The sequence below is a fragment of the Lepisma saccharinum genome, chromosome 2 (genome assembly GCF_977018435.1).
Source record: "Lepisma saccharinum chromosome 2, izLepSacc3.1, whole genome shotgun sequence".
NCBI classification, from domain to species: domain Eukaryota; kingdom Metazoa; phylum Arthropoda; class Insecta; order Zygentoma; family Lepismatidae; genus Lepisma; species Lepisma saccharinum.
This window is the reverse complement of record NC_139230.1, coordinates 144,353,671-144,373,829: the sequence shown is the minus strand read 5'-3', so window position 1 is coordinate 144,373,829 and position 20,159 is coordinate 144,353,671. Positions and strand designations below refer to the sequence as shown.

The 20,159-nt window shown below is 35.8% G+C and overlaps 1 protein-coding gene across 2 annotated transcripts in view; it reads right to left on the bottom strand.

The window, feature by feature from the left end:
• Window positions 1-3,812: 3,812 nt before the first annotated feature.
• The window catches only part of LOC145984524 (uncharacterized), a 223,622-nt gene continuing 207,275 nt past the window's right edge, over window positions 3,813-20,159 (bottom strand). For both annotated transcript variants that reach the window (XM_083118181.1, XM_083118180.1), the window contains exon 4: window positions 3,813-4,395. The gene's annotated coding sequence lies outside the window, so the exon portion shown is untranslated. The remainder of the gene's footprint in view (window positions 4,396-20,159) is intronic.

The following is a 20,159-nucleotide window of genomic DNA, read 5'->3' as shown; positions in this document are numbered from 1 at the left end:
TAAAGAAATTTATCTTCTGTTTAGCAATAATTTTAACAACTTTAAAATACTTGCTGCAGAACCACAACACAGCAACACTAATCTTCTCAATACAATCTTCAGCGATATTATTAATATATACAGAATCTAACATGAATGAAATAAATGCTTAATGAAGAATGTTTTGTGGATTTCTTGATGTACCACCATTAACGCGTAAGGACATGTGAATGGGTATAAATGACCAAAGCGATTTTGAAATATTTTTTTCATCTTTTCTAACGAGTGTCTGAGGTGACCCACCTCAGTACCTTTCCAGTGAATTATTCCAAATACCATGCATGACCTTGACTCAGCTATTAGGCTTGTTAATTCCCCTTACACGGCCGAAGAAACACTGCTCACGTAAATTTCACTCATACATGCACTCCTTTGTTTCAAGTTGGTTGCTCTTTTTTCCTCATTTATATCAATTGTGAAATACAATAAGGATGTTCAAAATTAATAACATTAGTTTAACCAATAAAGGTATTGTTAATCAAATGCTTTAAAACAATTATAATTCAGACTTGCGAAGTAATTTTGCTTCTGGGTAATATTACACAGTGTGAACCTGGGGAAAATTTTAGAAAGGGAGTTGTTGAAAGTTTTTGGAGCTGAAAGGATAAAATTGCAGTTAAATTGTACTACTGCCATATATATTAAGCTTTATCTGAGACCTCCCTTTCCACAGTGTGCACACACGTGTTCATGTTTCATTCAGGGTTGCTAGCAGATCCATTAACAGTGAAGCACATGCTCATACAAGATAAATTTGTCAAAAGTAGCAAAATGCAGCAACACTTTTCTCCGTACCATTTTCAAAATACTTTAATGTATCCTTTGCTTTAGAAATCATTGTGGGAAATATCAGCAAAACCTATGTTAACACAAGATAACTTTTTCTTCTTTTTTGGTGATCAGTGGTGGTTTATTCATTCTTAGTTTTGGGACTTTTAACTACTGTGTTATTTTTAAAATTACCAATGTTTCGGAGGCTGATTCTGCCTCCGTCTTCAGGGTAGTTGTGTGATCTACTAAATCACATTCCAATCCCTGGACACATGGTGTGTTTGGGGAAGGTGTCTATATAGAGAATAAATTGTTGCCTTGTAGGATTATTCTCGGTGGCCAAGGCTCCACCTCATCTGTCGGTTACAAGGACCTCTTGTACATGAAGTTGCCAGGGAAAGTTACAAGTTGTCCAGGCTCCACTTCGTCTGGTGGTCACATCAAGACTGTTTTTCTATACATGTTGCAGGGAAGATTAATTTGCGGTGGCCCAGGCTCCACCTTGTCAAAGGATTGATACCGTTTGGAATCAACCCCAAAAAAATGTAATGCTCCTTCAGTGCCATTTATGTGCAACTGTCAGACCCTGATGGTTGTGGACATACAGTTCTCCCAGTGCGTGTGCTACACTGATCCTCGTTTGTATGCTGTATGATGTAAGATAATTTCCAACTCAAAAATAAAAACATTGTATTTTATTTTAATTCAAATGTGTGTTGCTTTTTCTGTGCATTACTGAGAAGTTGTAAGTCTACCTAGCACAATTTTACTGTCCATCGAGAAAAATATTCCTACAAGTCTTAAAAATAAGTACAAAATATAGTCTGAAAATTCCATTTTCACGAATCGCCATTTTGAGGACAGAAAACAAGAACAAATAATCAATTTAGAGAGTAATTTCTCTGGCAGTTTCATGCTCCATTTAGTTGTTTAGAGAGCTGTTTACATTTTATCCCCTTGTCGAAAAGTGAAAAATTCTATTTTTGCCAACTTTTTTGGCATTCTGGATCAACACACAAAACCTGAATTCTGGGCAAATGAGAAATAAGTGCTGGAAAACGTGACAATAACTTTCCCAATAGATTTGTTTAGTTTTGTAAACACCAATTCAGAACTGTCTTTTGGCTGCCATAAATGAATTATCCTCTCATCCCAGGCTGGCAGAGCTCATGTGGTTGTGGTTCGGACCTATGAAGCATGGAGTGAAAGGGGGATGCCAGATCTAGGGTTTTGGAATGGTCAAGAACTTGTCTTTTTTGTACAGCACAATTGAGGATTGTGTGTGTGTGTGTGTCTTTTAATAATGTGATATTAATTTTCCTATCTTTCCAAACTACTAATGTTTCGTTACTGTTCAGCATACATTAACAGCATAAGATATTTTTTGTTATTATGAGCAAGGTATACACTATTTTGGAGTTCCATCATTATTTCTTTATATTATTATTATTATTTTTAATTTATTGTTTTCCATCTACCTATTACCATGACTGTTGCAAACTTAAAATGATGCTTATGCATCGTCATGTGTGTGTATACATTTATGTAATTGCATGTTAAATGTTAATTCCAAATTCCTAATAATTGTAGATTGCATAGAAACATCATTCCAGAGTACTCATAGTGGTTTTCATTGAACAAGAAATTTCGATTTGTTGTAAAATACATATGGGAGTAATAAATACAATGTTTTTGTTCACTATTTTAACACATAAAACAATTAAGGAAGACCATGAATAATTAAAGCATAAATTATAAAGATGGAAGTTGTACATTAGGAAATATGGAATACAGTGTAAATTATACATCTTTTGATGTAATTTTCTTCTGTAATTGGTCCCCAAATTATCAAAATTTAGAACCTCTGTCTCATTATGCACACTTCTAGGAATTTGATTCTTGGTCCCAATTCTCGTTGTGACTTCTAAATTACCTTTTCAACTCTCACTGGGAAAAATACATAACAAAAACAATATAATGAAAAATACAGTTTGACTGGGTTTTAACAATTCCATGACACTCCATGTAAAATATTGCTTCCCCCCCTTTGTGTGTGTGCTGTTTCATACATACACACACACAAATTACATACTGGTAATCATCTAATACAAAACATGTAGAAGATTATCTTCATATATTCAAACCCAGACTGTGAGAATTAAGTTCTTTCACCTATGTTGTTGAATATTGCTAAACTGATATTGAATATTGACAATAAATTTAAAATGTAGAAAATAATCTTATTTAACCCTTATAATGCCAATGATTGATTCATTGAGCACAGAAACCAATAAGGAGGTCTTGGAAACTTTCTCAAATAATAAAACTAGTTCCAGTTAAAATTCCTCCTATTCTAAAAGAAAATTGTCATTCCAACACACATTTATTTGTGTCATCTACCCACTTTAAAAAATTATAGATTTTTATTGAATTGTCATTAACCTGGGAACACAAAGAAAAGAAATCCGATATTCCAAATGTTAGTTACTCCATGTAAGTACCAAGGTGTAATCTTGGTTGCTAACGGTCCTTGATGTGGAAATTACAAGATGCATGTGTGCGGGGGGAGGGGGTGTGCTTGGTTGATTTTGGAAAGAGGTAGGTGATGTTTGTGTAAATTATCCTAGCTGCAAGTATGGGGAATAGGATCCTACCCAAATTGTACTCCCCCACGTCAAGCACTGGTTGCAAGATTACTATAAATTTGAAATTAACTATGAAATAAATCTCCAAACTCAAACAAAAAAAAAAAAAAATATTTAAAATATCATCACAACATATATAAGCCAGCCTCTGTGGTGGAGTGGTTAGTGCATCACACTCCCAGCTTGAGCATGGATGTTTGCGAATGTCCATTCATCAATTTCATCATATCATCACTCATCCCCATCTTCGCAAATTAGTCAAAAGTGGCATAAAAGCAAAGTAAAATAAACCAAAATCAATCAACCAATCAATCACAACATATTTAAAAGCTTCAAACCTAAAATACATTCCCACATTTCAATTGAATTTGAAACTAATCTACAAGTGAATATTTAATTTCTTTCTTTGAAGTAAACCAAAAAGTATAAAAATAATTTTAGTATAATGTTCTGTTCTCTTACTTCCAAATATGTATGTGTTCTTTAAAATCTTTGCCAATAAGTCACAAATACTATCAAAACATGCTAGACAATGACACTAATGACATAAGAATGAATGGTTGTTGGGTTATATACTGGTAAAATTACTAACTGGCTAATGGATCAGCTATTGGCACTAAAAGGATTAACTTAACCAAAGTAAAGCAATAAATGTACTGTTTTCCATCTGTATGGTTAATTATCATCATTGCAAAACACGATCATGATAAAATACCATACATCTTAGTTCTCAACGAATAAAATTACTAATAAATTGGGAACATGAAAGGAATAATCAATCCAGGTTTACATTCAGAAAAAGAAAGTTACCTCTGTATACAGGATTACTGTTACAAACCAGTCACATCGCCAAATGTCATCTGCACTGATCCCATCTTGTTTCTCATTCAACTTCTATAGTTTCACCTTATATGGCTCGAGTTTGCATTTCAGCAGCAACCTGTAATAGTTTTTTCATATGTTAAAAATATATTGTTTGTTAATTATAACTACTTTAAATATTAACTGGTTTTGTTGCCAAGCATGCAGAGTGGTCGATTTTTTATGTATCCACTGAATTTCCCAGCTTCAAGTTCCAGCCTGGGGATGGATGTTCAATTTCATCCAACCATCATCCATCCTCATTGTTATGATTAGCCAAAAGTGAAAAGAAAAGAAAAGAAAGTGGTGTAAAATATGACACAATGTAAATACTTCAAATGTTTTTATGAGTAAAAGCTAGAGGAGAATGGGGAAAATGAGAGAGGTTGGGCAAGTGCATCCAACACAGCTAAATTGCATACCTCGACAGAAAATGACCCCACAAAAGATTAATTGTATAAGTTAGTATATATTTATTTTATTTTTGGTGTTAATTTCATAAAGTAAAAACGATGTACTCCTCGCAACACCTCATTTGTCCACTTTCAAAAATTCCATGTCCTGAATTTGTAAATTTGGCAACATAGCACATCAGAACCAACATATACGTACCAGCCAACTAACATAGCACATCAGAACCAACATATACGTACTAGCCAACTTTGTAACAGTTCTTCTTTCTAAATGAAAACGTTCTTGTGATTTTCTTTCCATTCTTTCACATTGCATGAAGTTAGAAACCCTAAAGTAGTTATACAATACACAATTACAAAAAAATTGTAAGTAGAAATACGAATGTTGCAAAATATTTAAGATTCTTCTTTCTGAAATTGAAAATAGGGATTTATGTGCAGTTTGAAATACTGTACAGGTTCTCCTCCACCTGGAGAGAATTGCCATCACATTTGAATTCAGCTAATCTCTCACAATTTTAGGTGAAATTTCAGTAAAGATACCTTGCACAATACTAGATGAACTCTGGCACAAGGTTGTTTCAACTGAGATCAATGTGTTTTACAGAGTTTCTCATTAGTAATCTCATGGAGAAGTTTGTTATTTTTTATTTACTTTTCTGTCAAGAACGAAACATCATAGGTTCAAATCCCACCCTCTCTTCTTTCTTTTTCTTTACTGAGTATGAAGTGTTGTAATAATGTAATATAAGATTATATTAAACCACTGTAAGTCTTTATGCATTTCTCAAACAATGCTTTTGCTCAGCTTCCTTGATTTTCCTCTGGTGCAGTACTCATCACAAGTTCAACGAATGATTGGCAGGATTTTAGACAAGACCTTTTATTTTCATTCAACTGTCATAAGTTATGGTAATGCACATTATGAAATGTATATGTAATAAATATCTGTTCTTAAACAGGATGTTGTAATCAAGGGGTCCCAGGTTCAATATCTGGTGGGGGCACATTGCAAAGTGGTTCGGATTCCAGTTTAAACTCTAGATCCAGTCCTAAGTAGCCTATCTGTGCATAAAGTGGACTTCAAATAAGAATACAAATATATATAGAAACAGGATGTTCTTTGTTGTTTGTGCTCTTCACTGCGGACTTAAAATATACATCGGATTTTTCATGATATAACATTTGAAACTACCCACCTCAGAATTTACTTCACATGAGTAGTTGTATTTGTGGTATAACCAGGACCGGAAAGTATGAACCCCCCTCCAGCAGATTTGCTTACACTTAAACCTAGCTCAACATGCCCATATGAGCTTTTTGCTCAAGTGTGGAACCCTGTCTAATCCAAGATTTTTGTAAAAAAGCCCTCATGGATTCCATGAGAAAGTATGACCCTCCTCAGATTGATGTGCCTATACTTACAAAAGGCACTTCTGTGAGATTGTTGTCCATAAATTTGTTAAAAATATGCTCCTCTTGATATTTTTTTTGGCCACACTTAAAACTAGGCCACGACACACATACACACCCACACCCACCCACACACACATATTTACTTCCGGTTTACTTCCGGTCCACTTCCGGTCCACTTCCGGTTTGCCTACTTCCGGTCCACTTCCGGTTTGCCTACTTCCGGTCCACTTGTGGCCAAGTTGTGGCCTATTTCTGGTTTATTTCTATTGCATTATGCTGTGCAACAAATTATTATCCAGTATGGAGTTTTGATTTGACCCCCAAGAAATTTTATATAAATACCAAAGCCAAAAATATTAGCACACACACACACACACACACACACACACACACACACACACACACACACACACACACACACACACACACACACACACACACACACACACACAAGCACAGTGCTGAACCCAACTGATATTTTTATCCAGTATAGAGTTTTGATTTGAATCCCAAGAAATTGTATATAATAAACAACAACATAAATTCCATAGCCAAACATACATACACATGCACTAGGTATACACACTAGGTATACAAAGCACAGTGCTGAACCCAACTGATATTTTTATCCAGCATAGAGTTTTGATTTCTATCCCAAGAAATTGTATATAATAAACAACAACATAAATTCCATAGCCAAACATACATACACATGCACTAGGTATACACACTAGGTATACAAAGCACAGTGCTGAACCCAACTGATATTTTTATCCAGTATAGAGTTTTGATTTGAATCCCAAGAAATTGTATATAATAAACAACAACAAAAATGCCGAATCAAAAATATTGTAATCAATGCAATAAGAATATATCCAGCCCCAATTGGGCCAAGCACCAAAAGATTTGTAATCCGGACAAATACAGAACTCCCACAAAAATTTGCCCCAAATGCCATAGATAATATAGCATGCAATACTTCACATATACACATAAAAATACTTGTTCTGCACAGTCATCAATATTGCCCCCACAACCATCTACATCTGGTCTGAAGAGATAGCATGAAGCACCTGTTAATGCCAGAGCAGCAAAGCAGCTATGCCTTGCACCTATCCATAGCAGTTTTAATGCCCAACTTAGGGATTATCGGCTTGTATCAGAGCCAAGATGTGGTATTCAGAATTTTTTGAACAATATAAATCCTGATCTGCAGGCAATTCTAAATGCACAAAATGGCCCTTATAAGTTTTCCCTCAAATTGTATACTCAATATAAGAAACCAAATGGCACAAAATTTACACAGCCCCACATAACAGAAACTGTACCGGTATATTCAAATGCAAATTCAGACACAATAATAAGCAGTTTGATAGATCAATTGAATATTAAACATTCTGAATTTGCTGCAAAAGAGTCTGGATGGAGCCTATGCGGCTCTCCACACAAGTTATATGTTAATATTTCTGAATTCTGCCCATTACAAGGATCTATATATTTGCAATTACTGGCCAATATCAAAAACAAAACAGCCGTGGTTAATATAAAAAATAATGATGAGAAATGCTTTTTGTGGTGTATATTAGCTGCTTTGTATCCAGTTTCAAGACATCCTGAGAGAATAACTTATTACAAACAACATGAACACAAATTTGATGATGCAATAGAGGGTTTAGAATATCCAATGTCTGTTCAGAATATTGATAAATTTGAAAAAAAAGGCCAGGCATATCAATGGTAGACAATTATCTATTAATGTATTTATTTGCTCCACTGGCAATTGCTCGATAGAACCTCTCAGAATCAGTACAATTGATGATGATTCTGCTGTTCCGATTGATCTGCTCTTAATTGAAGGGGATGGTACATATCATTACACTCTGATACATAATCTTCAAGCTTTAGTGAGAACACAACTTGACAAATCCAATACAATATTCAAGTTGTGCAGAAGATGTTTAACTGTATTTGATGGTAGAAAAACAGTGAAGAGGGTTCCTGAAGAGAATGCAGAAATTGCTAGAAACAAGTTAATTGAGCATCTGAAATATTGTGGCAACCATAAACCTGTTCATATGGTGATGCCAATGCAAAGTGAAAATTGCAAATTCAAAAAGTTTGAAGCCTTGTTGGAACACCCAGCATATATTCTCTGTGATTTTGAATCAATCCTCAAATCTCTTGCATCCTGCAATCCAGATCCTGAAGAATCTTCAATTACACCATACCAGCTACATGAACCTTCCAGCTTTTGTTATGTGGTTGTACAGGATGGTGTTGTTACTAAAGAATATTCATACATGGGGCCAGATGCCATCAAAATATTTGCACATAAAATAGAAAATGAGTGCCGTGACATAGCATCTAACATCTTATTAAAATCAAAACCCATGTTGCCTTTAACAGAGAAACAGATTGAGGATTTCAACAATGCAGAAAAATGCCCGGTATGTGATTCTGAATTTTCAGATACAAATATCAAGGTGAAACACCATTCTCATACAGATGGTCGATATAAACAGGCCCTGTGTAATAGCTGTAATATTAAGATCAAGAGACCAAAATTTATCCCTATATTTTGTCATGGAGCATCCAATTATGATTTCCATCATTTGATCAGGTACGAGGGGTTTGAGAAGCAGAATTTAAATATTTTAGCTGAAAATGATGAAAAATATATATCTATTAGCAAAACAATTAAAGTTAATGGTGTTCCTATTCACATGAGATTTCTTGATTCTTACAGATTTTTATCTGCTAGCCTGGCTACACTGGCCACTCAATTATCTGATGGTCAATTCAAAATCACACGTGCCTTGTTTCCAAATCAGGATCTGAAATTAATTAGGCAGAAGGGTGTATATCCATATGATTATGTTACAGATTTTTCTAAATTTGATGAATGTTCTTTGCCACCACAAGAGGAGTTTTACAGCAAAATCAGAGGATCTGGAATCACTGATGAAGATTATCACCATGCCCAATTGATGTGGAACAATTTAAAATGCCAGACATTTGGTGATTATCACATGGCATATTTGAAACTTGATGTGACCCTCTTAGCTGATATAATGCAGGCATTCAGAAAATCTTCAATGCAAAATTATGGACTGGACCCAGTGTATTTTTACAGTGCCCCGGGCCTAGCATGGGATGCAATGTTTTTAAATACCAAAATGCCATTGGATCTGATCCAAGATCAAGATATGTATCTGTTTATGGAGGAAAATATAAAAGGAGGTATGGTGCAATGTTCTCAGAGATATGCCAGAGCAAATAACAAATATATGCCTGATTATGATCCAGCACGGCCATCAAATTATATATTGTATGTGGATGCAAATAGCCTCTATGGTCATGCCATGATGCAAAAACTGCCATATGCAGGGCTTGAATGGGTCGAAGATTTCAATATTGAAGATCTTAAGGATTTTGATGATAGTGACTGTGGCTTATTCTTAGAGGTTGATTTGACAATTCCAGATCATTTACATAACAAATTTTCTGATCTGCCCCCAATTCCTGTGGTTCAGTGCTCACCTGGCTCTAAACAGAAGAAGCTCATGATGACACTGGATCCAAAACAAGGCTATGTCTTATATTACAAAAACCTCCAGTTCCTGATGAAACATGGTGTTCAAGTGACCAAACTTGGAAAAGTTTTGAGGTTCAGGCACTCAGAATGGTTGAAACCATATATTGATACAAACACAGAGCTTCGAACATCTGCAAAGAGCCAATTTGATAAGGCCTTGTTTAAATTGATGGTAAATTCTGTATATGGCAAAACAATTGAAAATGTCAGAAAACATACCGATGTTAAAATAATTACTGACCCCAGCCTGAGCAAAAAATTGGTTGCAAAGCCTAATTTCAATTACAGAAGAATTTATGATGAAAATATGGCACTTTTCAACATGAAAAAAACAAAGATTAAGTTTGATAAACCTATTTATGTAGGGGCTGCAATATTGGAATTGTCCAAATTACATATGTTAACATTGTATTATGATGTGTTGAAACCTTTTTATGGTGATAATATAAAATTGATGTACATGGACACGGATAGTTTTGTTCTTGATATTCAAACAGAAGATGTTTATAAAGATATGACCCAGCCTGAATTGTTTCAATATTTTGATACCAGTGAACATACAAAGATTCAACACCACCACAACAAAAAGGTGCCTGGCAAGTTAAAAGATGAGACACTTGGTGATGTTATTGTGGAATTTGCTGGGTTAAGTGCCAAGATGTACAGTTTTAAAACATGTGATGCTGTTGTCAAAAAAGCCAAGGGCATTGGCAGAGTAACTGTGGAAAAAGAGCTCCAATTTGAAGATTATAAAAATTGTCTCAAATCCCAGAATTTAATCAAAACATCAGAATCCAGAATCCAGAGTGTGGATCACTTATTGACTTCAAATGTTGTAAGAAAAGTGGCTCTGGACCCACATGATGATAAGAGATGCATTTTATCATGTGGCATACATACTCTACCATGGGGTCATTGTGACTTGGGAAGTGGCAATCAATGCCCAATTACAGAGCATGATTTGAAATAAATAAACATGCCTATGAACTTATTTGGGTTCAAAAAACGGGCTATTATGGACCTGCCAACCCCACAACCCTCTCCTGATATGCTGTCTAAACTGAGTGGCTTGTTAATTATTCATCTGAACAGCATATTTACAGATGTTGATGATGAAACAGGCAAAATATTGTACATATTTAACAATAATTTAAATCATTACCAATTACCTGTAGGTGGGCAATTGCAATTTATTACAACCCCTGAGGGTGATGTTAAAATTTCAGTAGGGAGAAATATTTACAGAATTAAGCACTCAAACATGGTTTCTGGCACTGTTTATACTGTTTCTGCTGGTGACTGCTTATATATTGAGGTCCCTGGATCTTATGATAAGCTTATACCTTTTTTTATAGAATTAAGAATCAGATACTCTATAATAAATAACTACTAAAACAAAATGCCTAATGATATTTTTGGCCATACAAGACATGAAGATCACAGTGATGAGATTCTGATGCTTGATGTCAGAGTCAAGAAATTAAGAAGTGATTTACAAGCTTTACAAACTACACTCAATGCCAGTCTTCAATTAGAAATTACAAATTTACAATCACAATGCATGGACCCTCTTCTTAAAATTGATTCTGAACTCAAATTGTTGCTTCAGAAATATACTGACCTGGCCACATTGGATAATTTTCAAAGTTTAGAAGAGGCTGTAGCAGCTCTTCAAGCCAAATTTAAGACCCAGGCTAACAACTCTGAGCAATTGAAACAACAATTGGAAGAGCAGATAAATAATGTCCAGGCACAGCTCCAAACAATTGTCAAAAGCATAAAATCACAAGAAGATTTTGATCTAGTGATTTCCACTCTAAAGGAACAGATTCAGTCACTCCAAATACCTAATCTGGACCCTCTGAACAATGCCATAGCCGAGGTTAAAGAAAAAATTGAGACACTTGAAAATTTTATGAACAATTTGCCATCTTCTGATGCTTTGAATGCAATAACTCGGAGTGTAGCAAATATTAAGCTGCAACTTGAAACATATGAAGATTTTGGAAAAATTCAAAGTTCCATAACCCATCTTGAAGGTACAATAGCAGCAGTGCAAAGTGATTTGGCAAATGTACTTGAATCCAGATTGCCTGGGATTGTAGATACCCTTGTCAGTGTCCAGCAACAAATCACAAAACTTGAAAACCTCAACACTGAATCTGAACTGTCTCATTTTCATCACTTGATAGATGATATCCAAACAAAACTTGAAATTTTACAACAATCCACACCCTCTCAGGCAGATATAGCCCTGCTCCAAAATGCTATGCAAAATGTGGCTGATGCTTCTGAATTACACAATGTGAAATTGGCACTTGAATCTTTGCAAAATACAGTATCAAATCTGCCCACATCACAGGAACTTAAAAATATTAAGAGGGCAGTGAATCGCATATTGAAATCAGAAGATATCAAAAATATCCAAGCAGAGATCAAACATCTCACTCAGACAGTGGCCACTCTACCAACCAATCAACATATTAATGAACTGCATGCCCTGTTTGAGGATATCAGAAGACAAGTCCATGATCTTACTGCTCAAAATTCAAAATTGGCAGTTGTTGAAAATTTGCAACAAATTGTAGCTAATATCAAGCAGCAGCTAGGAACCATGGAATCCAATCAAGCAAATGCCTTGTCTGTTTTTGCCACCCAGCTACAAGAAATTGTGCAACAATACAAGAGACTTGCTGTGGACATAAAAATCAAGCCGGGCCATGATGATGTTGTTAGGACCATCAATGAGCACCTTGAATCTGTAACAAGCAGATTGCTCACAGCAGAAAAGGAAATAACAGGCATAATTGAAAATCCTAAACATTCAGTAATTCTTGAGTTGTACAGCATCCCCAACAAAGAATATGATTCACCATTTACACCAGGTGGCAAAATATATATGCTGTCCCCTGCACAATTTTATTATCAATTTTTTGTTGGGGGCACATTGAGACCAATCAAGATCAAATATTGGCTTCAACCACAGGCACACCACTACCCCACCTTATCAATAACAAATGCTGATAACAAAGTGAAAATCACCAGTGTAGAATTAGAGGATTTTACAGACCCCAATACATTAGAAACAGCCTATACTGAAGATGATGGCTCTTTGGAATTTAAAATACAAATAGGAGACAAATTATATTTAGAAAATCCTGCAGTCTCAGCTGCTGAACACCCTATAGTTGCAATATTCTTGTTTACATATTATGTCTAGAAAAATTATTGTTGATGAATTACACAGACAGGCCCGACATAATTTTAAGAGACTCCCAGTAGTCACAAAGGGCATAGATGATTTATGGCAGAGCGACTTGATTGAAATGGCAAGTGGACAGTTGAAAAACTTAGACAAAATCAACAAGGGCTACAAGTATCTACTCACTGTAATAGACACATTTTCAAAATTTGCCTGGGCTGTGCCACTCAAATCCAAGACTGGGGCATGTGTTACAGAAGCCCTCAGGACAATCATCAATCAGAGTGGAAGATCCCCGCGCTATTTGCAAACAGATAATGGCAAAGAATTTTATAATTCAGTGTTTCAACAATTTATTAAAAGCCAGGCAATACAACATTATTCGAGTTACAGTGATCTCAAGGCCTCAATTGTAGAGAGATTCAACAGAACTTTAAAAAATCTTATGTATAAACAATTTACCCTCCAAGGTAATTATAAATGGATTAATATTCTTCCAGAACTTATACATAAATATAACAACTCGGTCCATTCCACAATCAACATGAAACCCTCTGAAGTAACTTCATCTGATGAGCAAAAATTGATCAGCACTGTTTATTATCCTAGATACCAGCCAACAACAAGAAAGGCCAAATACAGGGTGGGTGAACAAGTAAGAATCAGTAAATATAAGCACTTATTCAAGAGAGGCTTTACAAGAAACTGGAGCACTGAATTATTTACAGTGGTTCAAGTTAAACCTGGGACCCTTAACACATATATAATAAAGGATCATAGAGGAGAAATTCTCAAAGGCAGGTTCTATGAACAAGAGCTCAGCAAAACTAAACAGCCAGACACTTATCTCATAGAAAAAATCATCCGCAGAAAAGGCAACAAGTTACTTGTCAAATGGCTAGGACTTCCAGAACACAGCTGGATCGATGCAAACAAAATAATAATATGAGCACCTGGGATGTTATAAAAAGGCTGCCAGAACCTGAACAACAGAATAAGAGAAATGGCAAATTGTTACCTGATAATATTAGGTGTCTTATTGTTGGGCCATCTGCTTGTGGTAAAACTACACTAATAGTTGATAATTTTTTATTGGCACCCAACTGGTTAGACTGGAAAAACAGGCACTTGTATATCTTCTCTAAGAGCTTGGAACAATTAAAATATCAGCAGCTGATGAAGCTTTATGATGGATTGGATATTGCCACTTTTGAACCAGATGTTAAGCCACTTCATGAATGTCTCGATAATTCTGTTGTTGTGTTTGATGACATTATATTGGATAATCAAAACAAGGTTAGGAATTTCTTTACACAGGGCCGGCACAAAAACATTGATTGCTTCTACCTGGCACAGACTTTTTCAAAAATACCGAAGCAACTGATCCGGGACAACAGCAATTTTATATGTGTGTTTCATCAAGACCATACCAACCTCAAACACATACATGATGAATATGTAGGTGGGGACCTGAGCTACAATGATTTTTCCAAGTTTTGCAGCAAGTGCTGGAACCAGGACAGTTATGGGTTTGTCACAATTGATATGACAAGAACACCCAATAGTGGCAAATACAGAAATAAAATCAACAATTTTCTAGACATTGAAACATTTTCTAGACGTGGAGACGTATATAAATAACCATGAAAAGGCCAATAATTGACGATCTTAAATTAAGAGATTATCTTGTAAAAAGATTTAAGGGATGGAAATCAGAGAACCGTGGAATTTATGAAAAACACAAACAAACAGAACAGCCTGTAATTGATGCTATTAATAATTTAGGTAAGAATATCAAAACTGTTACAGAGCAAAATCAAAATTTGCTCACAGAGCTTGTACCTGTAGCTGCAAGAAACATATTAGATTATCCATTCACCCCACTTTCAAGTATTCATAGTCCTATTGCTCCTAGAAGAATTGAAGCTACTCAGGATCCTATTGAATTGGGTCTTCTTGCTCAAAAATATTTAACCACACCTAAAGACAATAAAGATGAGGTTTTTGGCTTATATGCTGACACAGAGCTTGATGGCAGCATCATACATAGAGTTGGCAATTTCAGAGTAACATTTATGGGAGATGATATAATTGTATATTCAGAATCTCGACTTGGAGAAAAAGGTGCTTTTGTTAAGTACACCGGCACACCTGGATTATGGGAACTCATGACTAGGAAAAGGCCTGGCAGCTATACAGATCAAGATTATGAGGTTTACAAAGAAATATTAATAAAATCAGATGCTCTATACCAGAACAATGATCCCACACAAAAAAGAGTCAAGTCGAGCAGTGGGGCAAAATACAACAATTTAATCAAGCCCATATGGTCACAGATCAAGACTGGTAGTGGAATCAAACAATACAACACCCTGCCTAAAGAATTTGTGTGGGTTGATGATGTCAGGAAACTTGTAGATAGGTTATTGGTGATAGCTGGGGAGGAAAATGCTGGCAACCACAATTTTTACAATGAAAAGGTTGGAATTATGGACATGATAAGCACAAAATTGTCTAATTTTATAGTGAATGACACTAAGGGGATTGGATATCTTATAAAAATTATTAATACTCTACCCCCTAAATTTTGGAATATTTCTGAGGGCCGGGGCCTTGTTAATAACATTATAAACAAGCTCCCATTTGAACTACATATTCCAGGCTATCAATATTGTGGTCCAGGCACAAAATTGGATCATAGATTAAACAGAGGGGATCCTGGTGTTAATCCCTTAGATGCTGCTTGTAGAGACCATGATATTGCATACAACACACATTCTGATCTTGACAAGAGACATGTTGCAGACAAGAAATTAGAAGAGGCTGCATTTGGTAGATTTGTAAGCAAAGATGCTTCTTTAAGTGAAAAAATAGCAGCATTGGGGACCACCATAGCTATGAACACCAAACAAAAACTGGGGTGGGGGCTGTGAATATGTATATAATAAACCTACAATGAAGGCCAAGGGTGTTATGTATCAAGTACCTTATGCAGGTCTCAAATCTCTTAAAACTATTGACAGTCTTTTAACTAAAAAGCAGCGCAAGAAAAAAAATTCTTGTATTGCAAAAGGGCATGGTATGAAATTGTTGCTTAGCACCCCCCAATTAAAAAAATTACAGCAATCAAGAAAAAAATCACATGTGGGGGGATTCATATTTACCATCCCTGCCATCTTAGCTGCTCTCGGGGCTGTGGGGAGCTTGGCTGGGGGATCAGCCGCCATAGCAAAAACAGTAATAGATGCCAAGAAAAATAGGGCAGAATTAGATGAGCAGAAGCGCCATAACCTGGCAATGGAGAAACAAGGCAAAGGTGTTAAAAGAGCCATGAATAAGTTTAAAAAAAACAAGAGCCGCTTACAAACCAAGATATTGAAGCTTTAATCAAGCCACTGGGCATCAAACATTTTAGAGGTGTGTACATGTCTGATTCTTTACCAGAACAACCACTCAACAAAGAGTGTGGCATTGTTAATTTGGATAAGTACAAAAATCAGGGCACTCACTGGATGTGCTATCTTAAATATTTAAAAAATAAGGCATTTGTGTTTGATTCATTTGGAGGTGTTCCCCCTGAAAATTTAATAAAATATCTAAAATCAGCTAATCTTTATTACAATAATGCCCGTGTTCAAAACTTCAGAGATGTTAATTGCGGACATTTGTGTTTATCTGTTCTTAGATACATGTCTCAAATAAATAAACCATCAATTGAAGATTTTCAAAAAGCCTTGTGGTATCTGAAACATCATGGTGGTATTCCATCTCACCAGCCAAAATTCAATATTGAAACTCAAATTACATGATGACATTGTATATCCCAAAACAATAGCTCTCAGGGCATTTTACGGCATGTACCTGATCCCCAATATTACACACCACAACAACAAAATTGCAGTAGGGGATGAAAAAATTGTCATCACTCCAGGGCAATATAATCTGTCCACTCTAAATGCTCAATTACCCAGAGGTATAGTGTTAAGTCAAAATTCTGTCACTCACAGAGTAGAGATTGTATCTGCCACAGAAACAGTGGATCTGGGTACAATAGGAGAGCTGTTGGGCTTTGAGAACAACACAAAACTTGAACCAGCCATCAAACACACTGCTATGAATATACCTAAATTCTTAGCCATAGAGACTCTGAATATTCACTGTAATGTAGCTGAGGGTATGATCACCAAATCAAATGGCATAGGCTCTCACAAACAAACAGGCATTATTGCAACATTCAAACCTAATTCTGAATTTATGGAGCCCATCATCTATAATCCATCCCCAACATTATATTTTCCTGTGTGTCATAATAGAATAGATTATATTGAATTGATGGTCACTAATGAAAAAGAAGAATTAGTTGATTTTGCTGGAGCCACAACAACTGCAATCATAGAGATTAATATTTAAATAAAAATACATACAAGAAGAAAATGGAAAATATTGAGAGTTATGAGCTACAATCATTCCCCCCAAACAGGAGGACATTTGCAAATTTAAATCAACCCAACACAGAGATTGAGGTTGATCTTGATGTAGGGGATGGATTTATACACCCTCACAGAGCAGATCTATACATCAAATTTGATGTTGTAAAGCTCGATGGAACAGATTATCCGGCAAATACAAATATAAGACTTGTAGATAATTTTGTGCCGCATCTGTTCTCTGAAATTGAGATCAGAAAGCATGGCGTTGTTATAAACAGAGTGGATTATCCCGGCATTACCTCCACAGCTTTGGCCACACTAAAATTATCCAAAACCGAGGCTTCATACTACAAAATCGGTGGATTTGAGGCTGGTGATAAGATATTATCTAAGAACCACACTGTGCTGTTCCCGATGCGCCTGTTGCCAGGATTCTTCTCAGATTACAAAGATATTATGTGGAAGGGTGGGTTAAGAATTACATTTAGAAGAGCTGCCAATGATAACAATGCTTTGATGAGGTACAGCACATTAAACTCTACAGGGGAAGCTCTGCCCAATACCCTACCAGATGCAGGCAAATGCATTATTCAGACTATGGAGTTAAGAATCCCTGTTGTTGAGTATGAGGCCAGTTATGCTCTTAAATACAAAGCTGATATAATAAAAAATCCACAGGTTCCTCTACAATTTTATACATATCAATGTGTACAGAAGCCCGCAACTGGTACTTATTATGAGTTTGATGCTACAAATTCATTCTCCAGTATTCAATATGACATGCCTGATTTTGTGGTGGTACTGTTTCAGACTGGGAGACGCAACAATCAGGAAAAAAATTCAAGTAAATTTGATAGCTGCAACATCAAGAACATATATCTTAAAAATGGCAGAAATGAGGTATTTCCTAGAGAAAATTACAATTTAGACATGTCCAAGGATGATTTCCTTAAATTATATGAGGCTTTTTCGGCTTTCAAGAGGGTCACTACTGGCAATACGGACATGTATTACACACCAGATGAATTCAAAACACAGAGACCCATGTTTGTAATCAACACTTCAAGAAGAAAACAGGTTGTGGTGAATGACAGAACAAACATTAAAATTATCTGTGAATTCCATGAGGCATTACCTGATGACACCATATGTAGTGTTATTCTCATAGGAGAAAAATCATATGTTTATGATGTGAAAAATAAGAGAGTCACAGAGCAATTCTAGAGGGTCTCTGCATATTGCATTGTTTTAATATTGGATATGCAAGTTGAGGCTGGGGTCCAATTAAACTTAAACTGGAAGTAAATATGTGTGTATATAGGTGGGCATAGGTGTGTATATGGATGTATCTTGGCCTACTTTTATGTGTGGGCAAAAAAAAATATCAAGAGGAGCATATTTTTAACAAATTTATGGACAACAATCTCACAGAAGTGCCTTTTGTAAGTATAGGCACATCAATCTGAGGAGGGTCATACTTTCTCATGGAATCCATGAGGGCTTTTTTACAAAAATCTTGGATTAGACAGGGTTCCACACTTGAGCAAAAAGCTCATATGGGCATGTTGAGCTAGGTTTAAGTGTAAGCAAATCTGCTGGAGGGGGGTTCATACTTTCCGGTCCTGGTTATACCACAAATACAACTACTCACATGTTTCTGAGCATTTAACAGTACATCAGCTCACTATGATTCAAATGTCTTCTGGAAATGCTGGATGTAAATCGCATAAATATGAATGGAAATTTACCAGAAATACAGATAAGGATTCATGTCCAAGTCTGTTTACTTCCCGAAAAAGTTTCTGCAAAGAAGGATGTTTGAACCCACAACCTCTGATTTGGCAAGTGAACACCATCGCTCTACACCACACACACTGCTCATGTTACTTTAAGCAATTCATTCGAGGGATGAAGACATACACATTTTTGAAGTAGTGTAGTGTAGTGTGAAATGGAAAGTCTTAGGTGGGGGATGTTTGCTCAAGGCTTTAGGATAGCTGGGAAATGCTTGCAGGATTAAACATTATGGCCATTGAATAAGTAGGAGGGAAGGTGGCAGCTTACATAAATTTTCCTTGTTGGAGTATAGTATCATCCCATAGCCCACTTTAAAGACACAAAAATCAGGTTCATATTTCAAAAATGACTTGAAGAACAATGCCAGTTTCCACCATGAAAATCGGTTTTTCATAGTTTGTAGGTCGTTAATATGCACTTATAAGATTGTTCATTGTTTTAATTTCACACATATTCGTTTCTGTATTTCAGAAGGTGAAGATCCCTTTCCCTCTTTCTAGTCTGTGGGAAAAGGCTCAAGTTCCTTGGCAATCGAGGTCTGGGGTCTGGTTCAACTGCCTCCATTATAGTTTCCAGATCCTACTTTCAACAAGAAAAAAATCTTCCTAACTAAATGATTGCTTGTTCAAAACATGGCATTTACACACCATTTGCAAAATATGATAAAACACCAATAGAAAGGTTCATCATTCTTCACTTCATCAGCATTGCTCGATATTTGCTGAATACGTTTCCACTTAAATATTGCCAAGAGAAAATTTTAGACATGACATCATATATGCATTGGATTCTTCAAACTGGTAACTAATTTTACCATGAGCTACTTGGGAAAAGATGCTTGTTCCTGAAGAGAGTGGCAGTATGCTCGATTCTCCAAGACAGGACTTTTTCAGGAGTATAGTGTTGTTCGTAAAGTTTATCCACCATGCTTGGGAATTAACGTTGTTCTCTGTATTTCATAAGGTGAAGGGAAAGAGTAAGAGGTCCAAC